Source organism: Sitophilus oryzae, unplaced genomic scaffold (genome assembly GCF_002938485.1).
Source record: "Sitophilus oryzae breed Bouriz unplaced genomic scaffold, Soryzae_2.0 scaffold_466_pilon_pilon, whole genome shotgun sequence".
Lineage (NCBI taxonomy): Eukaryota > Metazoa > Arthropoda > Insecta > Coleoptera > Curculionidae > Sitophilus > Sitophilus oryzae.
The window spans coordinates 2,435,036-2,454,303 of NW_022147047.1; the positions used below are offsets into that span (position 1 = coordinate 2,435,036).

Below are 19,268 nucleotides of genomic sequence, written 5' to 3' on the forward strand. Positions count from 1 at the left end.
GCAAATTTGTTTTGGGAGTAGCTACTCCCAGTTTGGGAGTAGGTACTCCTACTTTTGGGTGTCAGGTACTGACAAACCAGGTTTTATGTGGTTTCTAACGCAGTGGCATTTTACAAAAATTACTTTTTTTGTTTTCTAGATTTTATTTTTATTGGCAAAATGCCCAGGTTTCTTTCTAATAAGGCCTAACAAATCCAATTGATTTAAAAGGACCTAAATATTTTTTAACGAAAAAAAACTCATTTAAACCATCAACTCTTTTTTAGACTTACAGTGCCGAAACTTGTTAAGCACTCTCCTCGCTAGCCACCGCCTCACTCCAGCTCCTCACACCCGCTCATAAAACCTCTTTAGCTCTTAATCTCGCCCACGTCACCTGCGACCGAAGAAACAAACAAACACGACGACCAAGCAACACGTAACCGGGGAGGCGTAACTCGCCGAATGACCGCGGGGGCGCTGCACACCCCTCTCGCAACAAGTTTCCACGAGCAGACGCACCGCCAAACTGATATCTTCGTCGCGACGCCGACGCCTCCGTAAGGGTGACTCTATCCCCCCTCCTTGCCGCCCTTGCTTCCATCCCCTCCGCCCTCCCGGAGGAGACCCTCTATTTGTATTCCCGCCCGATCCAGTATTGCTCTCTGAGCTTTCTGCTTATTCTGGATTAGGAGGAACGACTGGGTCGGCGGTCAGGCGAGTTTATTATGTTAGGTCCGCACCTGCTGCGCTTTTGCCTGGTGCAGTCGATCTGCGGTCGGGATTTGATCGGTTCATAACCTACGATATCCACAAATGTACAGGGTATTCTAAATTCTGGAGTGGCTATTTAGTCTGGTCATCTTGTACTCAAAAATGCCTTTTGGAGGAAAGTTTTGATGAACCGGAATATCGGAAAGACCAAAATAACAGTTTTGGTTGTTCTGCCAGTGAGCATATACCTCATGATACCGTATTAAAAAATGTAAATAGAAAGTGCTCGTGCCTGTAACGTTAAGTAAATACGATAACGTAATAAATACGGTATTTTGAGATTCTCATTGTTTACGTCCACATTTCCGGCATATTTTTGATTTCTTGTCCAACATTCTCTTTACTTATAAACAATGGAAAAAGTACTGAAATGCTGCTGTTCTTGAAGATATAAATAGAGCGGAAATAAGATGCTATTTTACATATTTTAAATAATAGAGTAGATGTTATTGATATACTAAAAAAAGAAGACTAGATTACTTGACCAAAATAGACTAGCAATGCCTTAAACATACATCAAAATATTATACCGAATGATCGTTAGATTCGCACCTGCTGGGCTTTTGCCTGGTGCAGTCGGCCTGCGGTCGGGATTTGATCGGTTCATAACCTACGATATCCACAAATATACAGGGTATCCTAAATTCTAGAGCTGCTATATATTTAGTGTGGTCATCTTGTACTCAAAATGCCTTTTGGAGGTAAGTTTTGGCCTAGTTCTGATTTCTTCAATTTATTATGTTTTTTTGGGGTGCTAAATTATTCGTATCTGATGTTTGCTAATAAAATTTCGTGGCGGAACATGAATATTATGCATTTTTTCTAGTCAAACTTTTTTAACTTCGCCAAATTCACTCGCCGTCATCAAAATTCTAAAGTACTTTAGATGTGTCCCTAACTTCGAAGTTTGAATTTTTGGTAGCTTTAAGCTAAAATCTCGAAATATCCATATGGATCAAAAGTCAGCTATCTAGCCGCTACCGGTAACCGACTTTCCGGCGATGATAATAGGTGATGGATTGTTTCGAAAATTTGGATTTTTGTATAAAAGCACCTGCTCCATCTATCTAAAATTTTATCAACGTTACAGTGTTGCCTGATTATTTGAAAAGTGGTAGCATCTTTGTTATTTTAAATGGAACATCCACTATATTATTACATTTTTGGAAACTACTCTCACATCATATAATTTTTTTATTACACTAACCTATCTCTTATAGTTTTCGAGATAAAAAATAAAAATATGTGTAAAATTGACAAAAACGTGATTTTGAATACGCAATGGTAATATTACGAAATGAACATTTTTAAAGTTGATATTTAGGTTACAATGAAAGTCGGAAACACAAGTTGTTAGAAAACTAGAATTAATCAATTTGATATTATCTAACTTTATACGATAATTCAAAGTTTATGAATAAAAGCTAGTCAAACTTCTTTAATACTACAGGGTGACCCATCGAAAACGTTCCGCTAGGCATAACGGCCAGGGTAATTTCTTTTTTCAGAAAATTCAAAAACACGTCAATTTTGTTTATGAGGGGGACAACGTTTGCCCCAAAAATGATTGCAAAATCTTCAACCCTCTAAGGGGGGGTGTCATCCCCCAATTTTTTTCAAATGGGAAGGGGAGTCAAGTGGTACCGCAATGAAAAGGGCTTTGTATTCTCTATACTTTCCGGCTTCGTTTTTGAAAATCGGTAGAGTCATTGAGAATATATGAAGGATTGAAATTTGAAAAGTTTATTTAAACATTTATCAGAGTAAATGATAAGGATAACTTTCTTGGACCAATTTGCTGGTTTTTCTTATTATTGTTTGGTTTGGTTTGGTTTACGCATTTTACGTTCCTACTACTCTAGTGGCGGAAATCTAACTGTTACGCTCAGTTGGCTCTGACTCGGTTGGCTAGATTTTGCCACGCCCACTCGGTGCCCACTGAGCGAGTATATAAACGCTCAACTTGTAGATTGTACTTTAGTTTATAATCATCTGCTGATGATGCTAACATGGTTAGCGAAACGCGCGTCCAGTGTAAAAGTAAAAGTGTTTTGGTGTATTGTGGTGATTTAGTGTTTTCATTTTACAGAAAGGTAATATATATCAATTTGGAAATAGCGAAAACTATTTTAATATGGGTAACATAAGAGGCTTCAGAAGAAGCAGACGCAAAAGCAATGGCAGAAGCCAAGTGAGTTAAATGGGTGAAAGAACTGTAAGATTGAAATTATAGTGGAAAAGATGAAGCTTTCAAAATTTTAATAATTCTATTATATTTACATTACAAATGTGGCTTTAAATGAAGGAAATTACTGCACGTGTGACCGAGGAAGGGCTGCGCATTAGCTTGGTGCAGTTTGTCTGTGGTTAAACTGGAGACGATTCTGCAACTGGATACTGCACGATATTTGAGTTTGGAATACGTTTATGTTACTGCTACGTTAAATTTGCGGTTGCTGATTGTTTGTGTTGTCGCAGTTCGGATGCGGTTGTTCTATAATAGTCTTACGTGAGTTTACATGTGAGACTAGATTAGTGCCAAAGTAACAGGAAATTTCAAAATGGGCGAGAAAATCGGCAAACTATATTTATTAAAATATTTTTCCATTATTTGGAAAATTTCTCCGGAACTTTATCCAAGAAAATTATTCTTGTCAGCCATTGTTTTCACACCTGAATTATTTTGAAAGTAAATATAGTCTGTGTTGGTGTAGTTTGACTGTATTCACTATCATTTTTTTATAATTTCATATAGCCATATTTCACATTATACCTATGTGTGTATATATCCTACGATCTGAAAAAAATGGAATCAAAGACGCCTGGGGAATGACAATCGATGATAATTTTGGCGAGGTCAATCTCTAGACGTCATTTACTAAAAATTGACATATAAAACTTGTCAAACATTAATACTAATTATAGGTACTTGTAAGGTTTAACAATAACATGTTTTTTAATGAGGACTAATATTATAATAATGTGTATTAATTTAATAGAAAATTTTAGCAAAAAATATTTTTTGGGATATTTTCAAAGTAAAATAACTCGGTTATTTTGGATTTATTTAAAAAATCGTAAAGAGAAATTATGTATTTTTTATCGAGATCTACCAGCTCTGAAAATATTTGCACTTATTTACGACTCACCCTGTATATATTGACACTATATCGCAGCAGGTCGTAAACGACTCTACCGGGTGTCTCACTAAGAATAGCTCTCGGCTGTATCTCGGAAAGTATTAGCCGTGTGGCTTATGGAAAAAAATATTTATAACTAAAGGGGCTATAAGAAATTGATGGAAATTATTTTCAAGTTTGTAAAACGGCCGCTAGGTGGCGCAACAGCAATTTCCCATAGTCTCTTCAGTTATAGATATTTTTTTTCCGTAGCCGCTACGGCTAATACTTTCCGAGATACAGCCGAGAGCTATTCTTAGTGGGACACCCTGTACAGCCCATAGGCCGCGAGGACTGGTGCGTCAAAATTTCGACTTATTATCTGTGTATATGTACATATATGTTCGCGAACGTTCTGTTCGCCTAGCTTGGACGCGACTTAAGAAAAACTCCTAATTACCTTCTTTTTCTTTTCAGGTCTGTACTCTCCAGTTGGCTAAACATCTATGGTAAGTTTGAAATTTTTTAAATTTAAATTTGAATAATATACAGTGCTTGTCTTCACAACAAGACATACTTTTTTATCATTAAACTCTTTGAAAAAAAATGAACTCAATTTTTTCTGTAAAATAGCATGTAAATTTAGAAAGGTATAAAAGAAATTAAGCATATTAGAACAAGCAAAAACTTTGATTAGGAATACATAATAATAGCTCCCGTATATAGCGTTAAACGCCCTGGGAGTAAATTAAGTTGATTAGGAATGCATATTTCTCAAAAACATGTTTTCCTCTTGTAAGGACAATATCTAGACTTATGGTTATGTTTAGTAATTTACTTAAAAATCTTTCTTTTGACTGCCTTTTTATGTGCGTTGGTGCTGTTAATCCATTCCGGTAGAGGCTAAATCTTGAAGAGTTGTTCTTTCGTGTTAATTAATTTGGAAGATAGATCCGGTGAGGAAGTTGGAGGAGCAAGGGGAGGATGAATTGGGGAAGAATTTTAGTTTTATTGCGGTCGTAAATTTGCCTCGATTTGCAAGAAACTTTTTGGGTGGTCGTTTTTCTCCCTCTTTGGGGTTAAAACGGTCATGTAATTAGTTTTTTGGGGTGATATTTTGAGGAATTGGTTGTGCTGTAATATTTGTATTATTGTATTATAAAATTTAATACTATAAATTTATTTTAGACTTTAGATTTTTCAACAGTTATTTAAATAAATTTATTTTGAATACACTGTTCCTGCATGAAAATCGACCCAGACACTATTCCTGCCGATTCTTATATAAATTTTGACATCTTGAATCCAAATATGATCTCCGTAATTATAATAAAATCAATAGACGTGATCGACTTATATTTTACATATTTCAGCTTCTATCCTTAGTAGGTACCTATACAGGGTGTCCCAGAAATAAGTGCAAATATTTTAACTGGTAGTATAGTACAACCACAGAAACACACCTATGAGGTTTTTTTGCGAAAAAATGTTGAAAATTTAAAATTTTTCTTGATATTTTCCGGAAAATTTGAAAAACTATTTAGTGCCACTTGTTTAATCACCTGAGATTTCTCTACGGTGTATCTAAACCTTGCAGTGTTGCAACGTCCTATGTTATCCACATTCTACATAGTTGTACATTTATAAGTTCATAGACAAATTTCTACTCAAAAAAAATTAGGAATGTTAAATTTAGTCTTTTATCAGTGCTCATTATTAATAATTATAAAAAACACATTAATTCTTTTTAGTACTTACCCTTTCAATGAAAACTTAACAAAAACCACCGAAAATTAACTAAAACATTACGTTTATGACGTTACGAAAATCTTTGTTATACTGCAAAATAACTTTATTTTGGAATAAATTTAAATAAAATGATTCTTCACATTATTCACAATCAGGTCACAAAAAAGAAATTCCTAAAATGTTTATCGTAATTTACAATTCAATATATCGAAAACAGCCCAACGAATAATCGATTCATTTTTGTTTTGTTTGTTTTCTTTCATGTTTCTCTGTTTTATTCGAACCACTGATTTACAAAACGCACATTACTTTGAATACCTTTCTGAATGAATAAATGTTGAGAATTATTGTCTCTTATCGCCACTTTACGAACTACTTTCAATCTAAGAAAATACATGTTTCACTCAACAATTTTAAATACTTATTTTGTTTTTTCGCTATTTTTTCGATGTTTTTCGACAATTCCATCGACAACCGAACCGTCTGCCAAGAGTGCCGCGGTCAACTGCACCTTCGAGGCGCCGCGCCGTCGTGGCGGGCTTGCGTCATACGATGTTAAGCAACGTTGCCGTAGTTTCAACAATTTCAAATTCAAGACACTCGAAGCGACGGAAAGTAGTTCAAAAAGTGGCGATAAGAGACAATAATTCTTAACACTTATTCATTCAGAAAGGTATTCAAAGTAATGTGCGTTTTTCAAGGTGTTTTGTAAATCAGTGGTTCAAACTGTGATTAAGCCATATTTTTCTTATATAAGAATGTGTTAGAAATGGGGATTGTTATTTTAGCAGTTATTATAATAGCATGTACAAGTAAAACTGCACAGTGTAGTGTATTTTTTATTTTATTAAGTGTGTATCAAAAAAGAGAACTGTCACAGTTCCATCGATCTGTCATAAGTATCTTTTTTAATGTTGGGTAAGTTTTTTTTATTTATTTTCTGTAACAATATCACAATATTAAAAATGTAATGCATCTTTGCAATCTCTGCCAAACTCCTCAGGTGGTGTGAGGTGTGATTTTATGACTTTTTTTTAAGCATGTACTTTCTTGTCCATATGGCAACACAGGGCGTCCAAATACCTGAGATGCGGGCTTGATTCCGGTAATTGGAGGTAATTGGCGATATCTGCCGGCGGTTCTCAAAATGTTGCTATTATTTTTTTTAAATTTCAAAGTTAAATAACTCGGTTATTTTCAATTTATTTTAAAAATGGTAAAGAGAAAATATGATTATTTTGACCAGATCTACCACCCCTTAAAATATCTGCACTTGTTTCTGGGACACCCTGTATAATAAAGTTATAAATATAAATGGGGGGGGGGCATGTTGCTATACAGGGTGTCCCAGAAATAAGTGCAAGTATTTTAAGGGGTGGTTTGGTTTGCCATTGCCATTTTTTTAAATAAATTGGTAATAACCGAGTTATTTACTTTTAAAATTTTAAAAGAATAATTGCAACACTTTGAGGGCTGACGGCAGCAATCGATATGTATGTGCAAATACCAAGCAATTACCAGAATCTCAGCTTGCTCGACGCGCAGCGTTGACACACGTGGAAAGTGGAAGACGTGGAAAATTCAGATAAAAGTAAAGAACTTACATAACATTAGTAAACGGGACTCCGTTTCACCAGATTCTTTATCAGCTTTAGAGCGGTTTCGGCACATGCGGGCGCAGCGTACAGCCTATACGAAGCGTGCGAAACGTATACCAAGAGACATAAAGAAGCAGTGTTGCCAACTTTCTGAAATAGATTTTCTTACGAAGAGGGTCAAAATTTCCCGTTTTTTTCACATTTCCCCAAAAATTCCCACGAGTTCTCAAATCCGAATGGTCTTTCCAAGACAAATTCCGAATGGTTCTCAAATCCGAATGGTCTCCGAATGGTCTTTATAAGAAGAAACACTTTTTTATTAATGGCATTTTGAGAAAAACGAATTTTCCATAAAAATATTTGTTCTTTCTTAAATGGTTAATTCCGTTTACAGGTTTCTAAATTTCCATACTGTTTTTAGAGAAAGTTAAAAAAAAATTAAAATATGGTTGATTTTTTTAACTCTTAAAAATCACAAGGCATTTACATCATTTCGATTTCACACTTTGATAGATGGTTATTATTAATTTTGATTAACGCGTCTTATTGTTAAATGTTTACATTGTTTATTAATTATCATCCTTTCCATAGCACTGAACTAAAAAAAATTAAGCCTCTTTAACATTTTAAAACAACAAAAAATATGATGTTAACTAAAATTCTATCAATAACAATGATGAATTCAATCTAATGAATGATGAATGATCAATTCTATTAATAACAATAACAGGAATGAAAACTAAATTATATTACCATAGAAACAAGTTTTGATTTTTAGGACTTCAACTATATTTTCATGTTTTGTTCAATTCTAAAACGGTATGGAAATTTGGAAAAGTATAAACGGGATTAACCATTTTAGAACAAGCAAACATTTTTATGAAGAATGCATTTTTCACAGAATGTCAATATACATAATAAAAAAGTTGTTCCTCTTGTAAAGACAATCCGGGGACATACTGTAGTGTCTTCAACACAACAGATATGGTTTTTAACTGAATCGAAATAAACCATCCTTAGAAATACCGTCTGATCGAAGAAGTCCAGTTGGCTTGGAAATGAAGGGATCGCTGACATTCCCCTTCTAATTGTAAATATAAAACGAGAGCGATCTTCATTTCGAAGCTATCACTGACGCCATTTTTTTCAATCGTATGGTATTTGCACTTTTTTAAAATTCATTATGTATTTGAGGAGAAGAGGTACAAGAACAATGTCCGAAGCCAACCGAAAATGTGTATTTAGTTGCGGTAATGCTAGTTAGAATTTACTCACTTTGCTGAAAAATGCTTATACGATAACTATTTTTTAATAAAAAATTTTAAAAAACTTTTTTTAAGAATAATACATGCATTTACAATTTTCCACGAAAGGGGAATTTTTAACGCAAAACAGAATTTGCGTAAAAATTTCCCTTTTCCTACTGTATCTCGAAATTTCCCACGAAACGGGAAATTTCCCACGAGTTGGCATCACTGTAAATAAGTGTAACGGTTTTTTTTCTCAATATTTGAGCAGATCGAAGTGGATACATATCAGCTAGTTAACTATTTCTAAGATCAAGGAAAATCAAATATTGTTTTTCCAAAAAAATCGAAACAAAGTCGGGTATTTGACCAGCTTTTAAAATAAAAAAAAACTGAAATATAACCCAAAGCTCTGCCTCTTTAGCGTCCAAAAAGAAGACTAATTGAAATGGCCCTTTCCACAAAAGAGAAACAAAAAGAAAATAAGACCCGTTTTAATATAATTAAACGATGGAAATTTGGCCTGAGAAGGGGGGCTGGCAAACGAGGCTTATCTGCGCGAATTAATTATTTAATTCATAAAGTTGGCCTCCCTGGTGTCCCTGCCTAACCCTCCACTTATTTTTCTTCGAAACAAATTTCAGTTTAAGTCGTTTAATACTTGAAGTGATCACGATTCTAAAAATTAATTTTATTTTTTTTTCAGCAAAATCTTGGACTTATTAAGATAATATACCTACAGGGTGAGTCCTAAATAAGTGCAAATATTTTTATGGGTAGTATATTTCGACCCCAGAAACACGTCTATCCTATATATATCTATCTATATAAAGAAAAGAAAACCCAGAAAAGATCCAGTGGTTTTCAAAATTTATACGAAAAATCATTTTTTTTTTAATTTTCAAAGTAAAATATCTTGGCTATTTTGGACTTATTTAAAAAATGTTAAGAGGACAACTATACACAGGGTAAGCCTTAGATAAGTGCAAATATTTTTAGCAGTATATTTCTACCCCAGAAAGACGTCTATGAGGTTTTTTTTGGCGATTTTTTTTTGAAAGAATGGATTTTTAAAAAAATGATTTTTTTTTAATTTTTATTTAAAAAAAACTTAAATATCTCCATAATATGGCAACATATGTAGTAGATTAAATTTACAAGAAAGAAAACATCCACTGGTCCTCAAAATTTAAGCGAAAAATCAATTTTTTGGATTTTTTTGAATTTCAAAAACCGTATAGAGATAATAATATGTTCATTTATCGAGATCTATTAGCTCTGAAAATAGTTGCACTTATTTAAGACTCACCCTATATGTAGCCATAAGATTTTAATAATTCTTACTGCATTCAAATAGACCAAGAAAGCTGGCAACTTCTGACTTCCTAAGCCAACATCTTACATTTGTTTAAACAAATTGAAATATTACCAAAAATTATTAATTTTAGGTATATAACATTATATATGTTGGAGGCAGATGCCGAATTTCGGCCAATGTCCAAAATAATTATACATATGGCGATTTGTCCATACTGAACTTGCCAGGGGGTTAATCTTTTTTTGGTATAATATAACAAAGAAAGATTAACACCTTCCGCATAGAAGTTGAAACCAATGCAATCAAAACTTTTCCGCGTAACTTTGTAGATATAGGTAGGTATATTTAATTATAATCTCCATATGTTTAATTTTCGGAATCTGCCTCCAACATATATAAAAAAAATTATAGAATGTTACGCAGATTCTAAAAATAAAATAAAAAAATGGATATTGCGTTTAAAAAACATATGTTATATCCGCCACACTTTTTGAAGCTCCCTATATACTCTAATAATTTAAAATATGTACCATAACTTTCCTTTTTATTTTTTTTAACGTTTTTTCATAAACCTTCAAACAAATAAGATAATGGACTTTACTCATTGACTCACCCTGTACTTACTACTCTAATATTCAAACCAGTTGCATTTTATCATAATGTATTTCTTGTCTTTTTGTCAGTAATAATTTTATAAAAACATTTTAGTATTATATATTTTGTTAATAATACTTTTATAAAATCATATTTTAGTAAAAAGGTTTCTTTTACTAAACTTCAAGGATTTTAACAAATGTAAGATTTCCCCTACGTTCAAGTAATTTAACTGTTATTATGTCCACTTTAACACAAACTTTAGCAAGTATAATTTCAGGCGTTACACTTTACATGGCGACATCTTGCGGTTTTATGAGCCTTGAAGGATCGTTTTAATTGCTTGAACTTCTGTGGATGAGCGCTAGAACAACGCCAAAAGAGTAAGCAATAATCAGGAAGTTCTTGGTAAAAACTAAGCACTAAATTTCCCATTGAACACCGAAATAATAAACTGGGTGTTCCGTTTAAAATAAAGGAGTAAGCTTTTAAAAGTAACCAATGTTTCATATTAATTTTGTCTCACCCTGTATAACTTTTCGGGTCAAATTTTAGTTTGGTTTAACATACAATGGTTATTGTAAATAAATATCACGCTATACGGGATAAATTAAAATTTAGGTAGTTCTTATTGAAATTTAAAAATTACTCTTCATTTTCACAAAATGTGAAATATGTCAAAATCCTTACATTTTAGGCATATGCTTCTTTATTAAAACTCACCCTTATTTTTTTCATAGAATCCGAAAATCAATTAATATATAGGGTGTTCTATTACAAAAAACACTTTGATGTTTAACTTTTTTTGGGGATACCCTGTATAACTCTATATATTTTTATAAAATGCTATCTATATATTTTTATAAAAAAAATTTAGTTAACCTATAATATGCTCCCAAAATTTCATTTTGATACAAACTACCGTTCTCCTTGGAGCGTCGTATGAGAGGCGCCACCCTGTACTTATTATGGGTATACAGTTTTATATACTAATAGTAATAAGTAATTGACAAAGAACTATATGGAAGGTTCAGTCTCCAGGTATCAGGCTGGAGGAGTTGCAGTGGAATAGTCCAACAGCTACCTTGTAATATCTGTCCACATCAATATAGAAAAGTATCAAAATAAATAGACTGTAGCCAGAACACAATATTCCTGAGAAAAACTTCATAATGAAGACATAAATCTAAATGAGACTCCAAAAGGTGAAAAAGTCGAAGGAAAACTGAAGAAAATTGTAGTTATATTTTGCAAACGGAGTGCGAAAACGAAAGAAAAGACCTCGGTAAAACAATGCTTTGAAAACTGGGAAGCCTTTGAATGAAGAATGATATTTACTTATAAAGGCTGTTTAAAAACGACTTTCCGGTCGAGCTACGCGACGTTCGTTTCTTTGTGTCGCATATTTTTGTCGAGAGTAATCAAAGTTGCTCAAAGGCAGCCGGTATCGTTTTGATATTTGCGAAATTTTATTGAAACAAGGATCGTATTACGGTTACAATCGGTCTCTTGGAAACATCGACATTCGGATAATTTAGTTTTGTTTATTTTTCTTTGCGAATAAAACATTTTGAAGAAAGATTTATGAACCCGTCTGAATAATATGAATTTTTCTATGTTTAAAAGATATGGTAGACAAGGGCGAATTACGAAATAAAATATCTTCCTTGGGACTGACTTTGTCTTTAATATTAAAATTTTACATAACTGATCGTTATTAAGAGTCTATTATGCTGTACTGTTCGAGTCGCTCTCAGGGGTGGTTTGGCCGAAGCGAAGAAATTTGGAAAGCGGGTGTATGGCCGAAGGAAATATATATTATATTTCAAAAATCTGCCTAAGGCTTAGCCCGATCCTGTCGTATTATTTTTTTAGTTTCAATATTTTAACGTATCTCTCTCAACTTGAAAAGTCGCAAAATGCATTTCCGGCTTCATAAATACAATAAATTCTGCAGTTTTACCTAAAGCAATAATTAGAATATTTTACGGAGTATTTCGACGACAAAAATTTGTTTTATTTCTGTTATACGTCGCTGAATTTTCATTAATTTTCTCTTTCGCCGTCTTTCCAGGATATTTTCTATTAAACGGAATGTTATTAGATCTCGTCAACTCATTAAAATGCCTCATCACTAAAAAAGGATATTAATTACCCAGCTTTAGGAATCTTCCTTGAAAAGATTTGATATATTAATGTCTACCGAAAAATTTTCATAATAGATAATTTTTTCTTTTTATTTCCGACGAAAATAGTGGCGAAAAATACGATAATGGTGTTATGCAAATTTGGAAATTTTCATAAAACTCTCATGCATCGAGGATAGCGTGGATGACTTTTATTATTAAAATCTTGGTAGCAAAAACATGTTTGTTTTTCAAAAATATAATTTTCTTATGTTTCATTCTAGGTTTTATCAAATGAAGATACTTTTTCTTTACAAATATAATAAATATTTCTCATATGTTTTTTAACCTTATTACTACTTTCCAAGTTGCAAACTGTTCGTTTGACGGATGGTTGGCATTTTGAATCTAAATTTAAGCAGAAACTGTCACCGAACTAAAATTTCACCTAAATTAATAAATAAAAAGTGCCATATGATAGGGACTTTATCAGTAACACTGTATATCTAGGTAAAACATTCTCATATTTTTTTATATTTAACACATAAAAAAGTTATACTTCATATTTTTTTTTAGTATGTACGCAGCTGTGTCTCTGTGATAGAGGCACAAATATCTGGAAAAGTAAGGGTTTATAAAAAGACTGTAAAATTTCCTGTTTACTCGCTTTAAGCCTGCCTAATAATAAAAAAGGGAAAATGAAAGTGTAAAAGGGATTTTTAATACTCATAAGATTTTTAGATTTTTATTTGTTTTGTGGATATGTTAATTAAATGGTGTGAAAAACATATAACTGTAATACTAGTAAGGTAATAAAACAACTATCCACCATATTTTATTGACAAAACCATTAAATGAAATGCAAACTCAAATCATAGGCAGAATACACACAATGATAACAATATATAATATATAATTTATAATATATAATATATAATATATAATATATAATATATAATATATAATATATAATATATAATATATAATATATAATATATAATATATAATATATAATATATAATATATAATATATAATATATAATATATAATATATAATATATAATATATAATATATAATATATAATATATAATATATAATATATAATAATATATAATATATAATATATAATATATAATATATCATATATAATATATAATATATAATATATAATATATAATAATATATAATATATAATGTATAATGTATAATATATAATATATAATATATAATATATAATATATAATATATAATATATAATATATAATATATAATATATAATATATAATATATAATATATAATATATAACATATAATATATAATATATAATATATAATATATAATATATAATATATAATATATAACATATAATATATAATATATAATATATAATATATAATATATAATATATAATATATAATATATAATATATAATATATAATATATAATATATAATATATAATATATAATATATAATATATAATATATAATATATAATATATAATATATAATATATAATATATAATATATAATATATAATATATAATATATAATATATAATATATAATATATAATATATAATATATAATATATAATATATAATATATAATATATAATATATAATATAATATATAATATATAATATATAATATATAATATATAATATAATATATAATATATAATATATAATATATAATATATAATATATAATATATAATATATAATATATAATATATAATATATAATATATAATATATAATATATAATATATAATATATAATATATAATATATATAATATATAATATATAATATATAATATATAATATATAATATATAATATATAATATATAATATATAATATATAATATATAATATATAATATATAATATATAATATATAATATATAATATATAATATATAATATATAATATATAATATATAATATATAATATATAATATATAATATATAATATATAATATTTATATATAATATATAATATATAATATATAATATATAATATATAATATATAATATATACAACTTACAATTCCACACATACGAGGCGTTTCGGAATATAAAAAAATATATAAATAATATATATGAATAAGAAGGATAGGAAAACAATATAAGATACGAACATCCTTCAAAACACAGAATACACTTAGATCCCTTTTAACCCATACTAAACCAATCCAAACATCTAGACCTTTAAGTGTTAGAATTAAAGAACATAAAGATTATTTAAGAAAAGGCGATTTTCGCTTAAGGCGATATCACATATCTAAGATTTCTCAGCATTCCCAGAGTATATTTTAACAGCGCAAAAATTATTGTGAAAGAAGCCCTAAACGAAAAATAAGAGTTTTTTTAATACTACTATTATTAACTAATTTTATTTTATTCTTTTATTTTATTTATTTTCAAAGATTTGTCAGTATTCGTGGGACACAGGAAGAAAATCCTAATAACCAAACGACCAGGCCCCACAAATTGCAATTATACTATATTTGTGTCTATATTTTTCTACATATACAGCATTTATAGTTGATAGTTATTTTACGTTAACAATGCAAATATACTTTTATACAAAATCAAGATTACAGTTCAGGGTTGGAACCTTTAGTGTTACAACAGCAAAATAAAACACTAATTCATCAGAATACACCAAAACACTTTACTTTAGCACTGGACGCGTGTTTCGCCAACTATGTTAGCATCATCAGCAGATGATTAAAACTATGTTCAGTGCAAAAGTCAACTGTTTCGGTGTATTGTGATTATATACTATATATCAATTGTATTTGGTATGCTATTGATATAACTTTAACTAGCTACAAGTATAGAACTTTCCATTATGCTATAGGAACCGATTGTGCGGTTGTTTTCCAAAGCATTATTTTTGTAGGTCAAGGTAAAATTCGAAGCTGTCCGATTGAAACGGGGTGCTGCATCGGCCTTCAAGGCTTGGACTGTTGTATTGGATGTGAGATTATCCACTGTAATCACGTATTGGACTGTGTCAGTTGGATAACGGATCAATATTTTGAATCCTACTACATCTAAAGAGACAGAAAAGAAAAACAAAAAATGTTACAACAATAGACAATACTAGGTATATTTACAAGCTACACCATAATTGGAAATTGTTAAATAAGCTGGACACTATGATGATGATTATATTATATATTATCTCGGTATATCTTAATCAAATATCATGTTATTGTAACAAATTTCATAGCAAAACATCTCGAACTTTAAATGTTATGGGAGAGAATTAAAGTCACTAAAAATATCACTAAATATAGTTTTTCAAATCTCATTGAAATGCAAAACAAAAATAAGATACAAAAATATAGAAATAATAATAAAAAATTAATAAACATTCATAAATGTATTTCTGTTCTTATAACCTATTTTGTCTTGTTCATAACCATATAATATTTAAATACTCACATGTTAGGTAGACAATAACTAAAATATTGATAATTTTTAAATGACACATTTTTTACGCTAATGATGCTTGTCGAGGCGTGAATAATAATAGTTTATTTAATGAGTTTGTACAGTTTTTTATGTAATAGGCTATTTAAATAAATATTTATTTAAATAAAGGCATTTTTAAAGTAGGTACACTGCTTCGTCAAAAAAACAGTTGCAGTACATCACGTATGTACCCATCTGCATTTATATCACATGGTATAATTATTATGTGATAAAATTTATATTGGTGAAACATCTAGACCGTTGAAATGTTCGAATTAAAGAACATAGAGATTATTTAAGGATGGACGTTTTTTGCGAATCTAAAATTTGTCAGCATTCATGGAACGGAGGGTACAAAGTAGATTTTAACAACGCAAAAATTATTACGAAAGACTAGAAACATAAAAGAGGATTTTTAATATCCTCCTCCTCCTTCCTATTACTCTATAAGAGTATGGTGACATTATGATATCGCATTTATTGTGTCTCCCCATGTTGTTCTGTCTTGCGCAGCAGTACTGGCCTCGTGCAGACTAGAACCTATTATCGTCTTCATTTGGTCCACCCAAGGGTTTGGAGATCTCCCTCTAGGACGTTTCCCGTTCAATTTTCCCTCCACAATTAGTTTTTCTAGGCTATTGGTGTTCCTGGATATGTGGCCAAAGTATCTTAAGTATGATTGATTTATTGATATCGACAGTCTAGATTCGATATTCAGTTGTTCGAGTATTGAAATATTTGTTACGGTGAGCTGTGTACGGTATTCGCAGCATCCGTCTATAACACCACATTTCAAAAGCATCGATTTTACGTTTCATTGCCAACTTTAATGTCCAGGTCTCTGAGGTATAAGTGGCAATAGGCAAAATTAGGGCTCTTAGTAGTCTGAGTTTGTTGCTAATTGAAATGGCTGAATTTTTCCATATTTTATTGAGTTTGGTCATGAAATTACGTGCTATACACAGTTTTCTTTTGATTTCTGCGTCACATCCTCCTTTGTTTGATATTAAGGAGCCGAGATATATATGTATATTGATCTACAACATCGAAACCTGCTATTTCTGTTGTATTCGTGGGTTCTCGATCGATAATCATTAATTTTGTTTTTCTTTTATTTAGTTTTAACCCATATCTATCGCTGACCACCTCTAATTTGTGCATAATGGATTTTAATTCACTAGCGGAGGATACGAGTATAAGTGATCATCTGCGTACATTAAATTTGTTATTTGTTTACCGCCTATAGTGATACCGCCGTTGTAGTCTTCCATTTTTAATATAGTCTAATATAAATAAATGTATTGCTCAGGCATCTGTAGAGGTTAGTGATGTATGGCCATCTCTTATTGTTGGTTTTATTTCATTAAGTAATTGTTATCAGATAGTAATTGTTAATTTTGAAGTTTAACTTGATATAATGTCATTTTAACAGAACGTCAACGGTTTTTATAGACGTATCTGTTGAAAAAAAAACTGAAGTGTTCTTGAATAGTTCTTGTTTATTAGTAAATCACTGCTTACAAGTTGGTCTCCGTTGGATTAAAGCCAGCTGTGTTTACAAAAAATTGGTCAAGTACGAGTCGGACTCGCGCACGAAGGGTTCCGTACCATTCATTATCTATACAACATTAGACACTATATTATTATAAACTTTTTTCCGATTTAGCTGAAATTTTGAATGCGCGTATAAGTAATTAAAAAAACGAAGAAACACATTACTAAGAATTGTATTAATCAATAATAAATATGTAAAAAGTAAAAATAAATATGTAAAAATATGTAAAAATTAAAAAAAAACGATTAAAAAAAAGTCGCCTTGATTAGGATTTGAAACCTGCCTTACTACGGCTCCAACGTCATAGCAGCGTAAAGTCCTAACGCTTTAACCACGCGGCCACCGAGGACTTGAAAGATTCTATGTAAAATTCTTACTTAAAAGATAATGTTTAGTGAAAGTACTTTTTTATTTATAAACATTTATTTAATTCTGTTTTTAGTATTTGTTCTTATAGCGGCAACATAGATACATTATCTGTAAAAATTTTATCTGCCTAGCAATAACGGTTCATAAGATAGAGCTTTGTGACAGACGGACGGACGGACAGCGAAGTCTTAGTAATAGGGTTCCCGTTTTTACCCTTTGGGTACGGAACCCTAAAAATAACTTTGAAGGTTTTCTTACAGTGCAAGTAGCGAAATACCTATGGGATTTTTTGAAGAGTATTTTTTTTCTTTGCAACACGTATTTTTTGAGCTACTATATAAACAGTTATCGTTTAAACAAAAATTCGGTCCGTCTTTCTTTCTGATAAGCCTTTTAACAACGTTTCGTGCAACATAACCAACTTGGTTTTATCTGTTTTTCCACGCAATTCACTTCGTTAGCGATATAACGGAATTGAGCACGTGGAAACTTAATGCGATTTCCTTTATTCGTTTTTGCCAATCGAGTCTGCAGGAGTTTTCACCGTTTCCATTAAACGGGTAGTAAACGGTGGTAGTAAACTGATTTAATTAAGGGAAGTTTTCAGGGCCTGAAAATGTGACTGTTTCGTCTCTGACATATTGAAATAAATTGCAGAAGCTTTTTTTAGTTATTTCCTGATTTGCTATATCTTTATGTTATTATTGAATTAGTTTTTTTTATACCGGGTGCGTCTCAAAAGTGGCTCACCCCTATAACTTTTTATTTTTTTAATTTAGAAAGACGAGATTTGGTTTGTTAGTATATGACATAAATTAGGATTGATTGACGTATTCAATTGTTTTCGATCACTTCCTTTTTCGCCGGAAATGACAAATTATCATTTTTAAATGGAACCTTCGGATTTTTTTTAATTTATTCGATAGAAAATGACACTCTGCAAAAAATGGCATATCATATGTCAACTTTTGACATTTTCGCATATGGTTTATTTGAAATTGTAACATGCGGTTTATAACGACAATTTGACTTGAATGAAATACGGTGGTACCAAATTATTCGTAAAAAAATGCTTCTTCCAAATATGCTAGTAAGCCACTCCCGTTTCATTTGAAAAAATTGAGATGTGATTGAAAATACGATTTGGGCATCTTTTAACAGGCCAGGAGAAGACACTAAAACATTAGACGATCAAATCGATTTTTCCAAGGCTTCTTGATTAAAAATTAATGAAAAATCGTAATTTAAATTGAAATTCAGTTTTAAAAAATGCATTTTATGTACTCAAAATTGGCGGATTTGGAACATATTAAAATAATTTAAAGTGTATGTGTGGTATTAGTTTTTTAAGTCGTA

General features: G+C 30.6%; 1 protein-coding gene and 1 long non-coding RNA gene across 2 annotated transcripts in view; both read right to left on the minus strand.

Moving 5' to 3' along the window:
- The window catches only part of LOC115886059 (Krueppel-like factor 9), a 248,355-nt gene extending 247,791 nt beyond the window's left edge, over positions 1-564 (minus strand). The window contains exon 1 of the mRNA XM_030905087.1: positions 273-564. The gene's annotated coding sequence lies outside the window, so the exon portion shown is untranslated. The remainder of the gene's footprint in view (positions 1-272) is intronic.
- Positions 565-15,290: 14,726 nt separating this feature from the next.
- On the minus strand, positions 15,291-16,065 carry LOC115886043. Its single transcript, XR_004050827.1, has 2 exons — positions 15,959-16,065; positions 15,291-15,564 (listed from the first exon to the last, which is right to left on the minus strand). It is a non-coding gene; the product is annotated as an uncharacterized LOC115886043 (long non-coding RNA).
- Between the last annotated feature and the right edge of the window lie 3,203 nt (positions 16,066-19,268).